A 3,183-nucleotide genomic window follows, 5' to 3' on the forward strand; every position below is an offset into this window, starting at 1 on the left:
AACCAATTCGATAGAACGAACTAAGACCTCAGATCTATCGAACTGAAATGATCTCTCTTTAAAAAAAAAAAAAAATTTGAAATTTTTTTTTTTAGAAAATAAAATAATAAATAAATAAAACGACAATAAAAATTAATAAAATATTTTTTTGGAATTTTTGAAATTAAGAAATTAAAACAAAGTCAAAACAAAGTCAAAGATAGTGAGATGAAGAACAGAGATCGATCTGAACAAAATGTTCGATCGATCTGACAGAGAGCTGAAATATGCAGGTTTTTGGATTCAGAAATTTTTTTAAGTGTTGGAACTCAAGATCGATCTAAGGACTTATGATTGATCTGAGAACAAATTCGATCGATGGGACAGAGAGATGATTTGGATGCAGGTGGATGCAGGTCGAAAATTTTCAAAGTGTTGGATACAGGTCGAAGTTCGATCGATCGAATCTTCCTTTGAGATCGATCGAACTTATGCAAAATGCTCAGTTTCAACATAAAAGTGCACGCAGTCCAAATCACAGTTCCTAGCAATGCATATGAACCAAAAACAAGTATCTAGACTTCGCAAGAAATGAAATTAAAGATAGAAATGAGGGAGGAATAGGGTTTTGACACCCTACGAAATGTCGTGCTAGTCTTTAACGTCTTTAGCAAGATGTTAGGCTCTTTTAGCCCAGATCAAACATCTTGTAGTGCATCCCCTCCTCAATGGGGTGATAAGCGCTTTGAACTCCACCAAACACATGGTTCTTTAACGAACTTGTTGGATTAAGCTCAAAAGACATTTTCGGTCCTTGGTCAATGCAATCTTTGGGCTTCCACGCCCTTTCAAAACAAGATTTTGAAACAACTTTCTTTGTTTTCAAGGTTGAAGATGGACTTTTAGAAAATTTGGCCTCTCACAAAAACTCAATTCCTTTACTTTTAACGTTATGACATTTTTCTACAACATTAATCTTTTCATGCTTGTCAAATGAATTAGGGGTTGGATTAAAAATATTCAACTTTTCCTTCATGTGGCCAAATGAGATCTTCATTATCCCCATCCTACAATTAATGTTGGCATTCGCGGTTACCAAGAAAGGACGGCCAAGGATAACGGGAATTTGGCTTTTAGGATTTGGGACCGGTTCCATGTCAATGACAACGAAATCAACGGAGAAGAAGAGTTTATCAATTTTAATCAATACGTCCTCAATGATACCCCTAGGCTTTTTGATTGATCGGTCGGCAAGTTGTAAAACTACCGACGTCGGTTTTAAGTCCCTAAGCCTAATTTGATATAAACCGAGTATGGAAGAAGGTTAACACTAGCTCCTAGGTCAAGAATAGCCCGATTAATAATATGATCACCAATGATGCATGAAGTAGTAGGTGAACCAGGGTCCTTAAACTTGGGGATAGTGTTATGCTGCAAAATTGAGCTTATTTTCTCGGTTAGGACCACTTTTCTAGGTGCTTGGCTTTTGTTCTTCCTCTTTTGGGTGCACTAGTCCTTCAAGAATTTGGCATAAGCCAGAATTTGCTTGATTGCATCCAAAAGTGGAAGATTAACTTTAACTTGCCTAAACATGTCCATGATTTCATTTACTTTGGCCTTTTGTTTTTCATTTGAAATGGATCATTTTAAGGCATCCGGAAATGGAGCTTTTGGTTCAAAAACCTTTTCAGAATTTTTCTTTGAAGTCTCTTTAACACAAGAAGTTTTCAAATCATTTTGCAAATCTTTCTTTTCAAAATCACTTTTCAACTCACTTTTCAACACATTATCATTTATATGGTCATGCACATGTAATGAAGGAGGAATATGATATGAAACGGGACGGGTGTCAACTTGTGGTTGCACCGGTTCACTATCTTCATTGGACACACCCACTTAGTTGTCCACAACCTTTCCACTTCTTAAGGTAGTCACTGCATTGACATACTCTATTATGTGACCTTCCGATGAGGAATGAGTCTCCACAACACATTGTTGCTTTTGTGGGGCATTTAAAGGCATTTTTCCTTTCTTTCTTGCATTTAAAATGCTAGCTATTTGCCCTACTTGGGTTTCTAGCTTAGCAATGGATTGAGAGTAAGAATGAAGTAATTGTGTGTTTGTCTCCAAAGTGCCCAAAGCGGTTAAAACTTTCTCTTCAAAAGTGAGACTTCTAACATTTCCTTGGGAATATGATGGTTGATTGGGAAAATGAGAATTTAAAAATTGGTTTCCTTGTGATTGATATGATGATCTAAAACTTTGGGAACCTTGGCTTTGCATTGGAGGTGGAATGTACTTTCCTTGAAAACTGCCTTGGGAAGTGTTTGAGCCCCCCCTTGGTTTTTCTAAGAGAAATTCGGGTGATTCCTCCAACTAGGATTGTAATGATTTCCATAAGGATTGTTTCCTTGATTAGTAAAAACAGCATTTGCTTGTTCATGATGCTCACTTTGCACATGTCCATGGGGACAATTGGAAGTAGAATGTAAAACATTTGAACAAGTCATACATGTCTCATTAGGTGCATGATGAGAATGGTTAGGGAAGGAAGATACTTGATTCGCCGAGTTTTGGTTGATCCAAAATTGATCAAACCTTTGAGATAATGATTTCATTTCGACGGCAATTTCATTGGAGTGGTCGACTTGATGTAAGCCAACACTCTTCCTACCACTAGAATTTCTACCATTCTTCGCAGATAAAGTACGATGCAAAGAATTTTCACTCACGCTCTCATAAAGATGCCACATGTCATCCTCATGCCTATCAATGTAAGAGCCACCCATGGAAGCATCAACCATGCCTTTTTAATTGTCTGATAAGCTCTCAAAGAAATATTGAACTAATTTCCATTTGGATATGTCATGATGTGGACACTTTCTAAGCAATTCATTAAATCATTCCTATGCCTCATGAAATGTTTCTCCATCCCCATGTGAAAAATCTCGAATTGAGGTTCTCATGGCATTGGTCTTAGAAATCGGATAGTACTTCTTCAAGAACTCTTGTTGCATTTCTGCCCAAGAAGTTATTGAAAAAGGCCTAAGATTGTTAAACCAATATTTTGCCTTGTCTTTAAGGGTGAATGGAAAAAGTTTAAGGCTGAAGACCTCTTCTGACATGTCCGTATATTTTATGGTGGGAGATACTTCAGGAAACTCATCCAAATGCTTGTAAGGTTCTTCACTTGGAAGTCCATGA

At 37.0% G+C, this 3,183-nt stretch overlaps 1 pseudogene; it reads left to right on the forward strand.

The window, feature by feature from the left end:
* The first annotated feature begins 2,841 nt into the window (after positions 1-2,841).
* On the forward strand, positions 2,842-2,940 carry LOC132310744 (small nucleolar RNA R71; annotated as a pseudogene).
* Positions 2,941-3,183: the final 243 nt, after the last annotated feature.

This window comes from Cornus florida, unplaced genomic scaffold, assembly GCF_030987335.1.
Source record: "Cornus florida cultivar Cherokee Brave unplaced genomic scaffold, ASM3098733v1 CherokeeBrave_3.0.0_Hap2_Chr05, whole genome shotgun sequence".
Classification (NCBI taxonomy): domain Eukaryota; kingdom Viridiplantae; phylum Streptophyta; class Magnoliopsida; order Cornales; family Cornaceae; genus Cornus; species Cornus florida.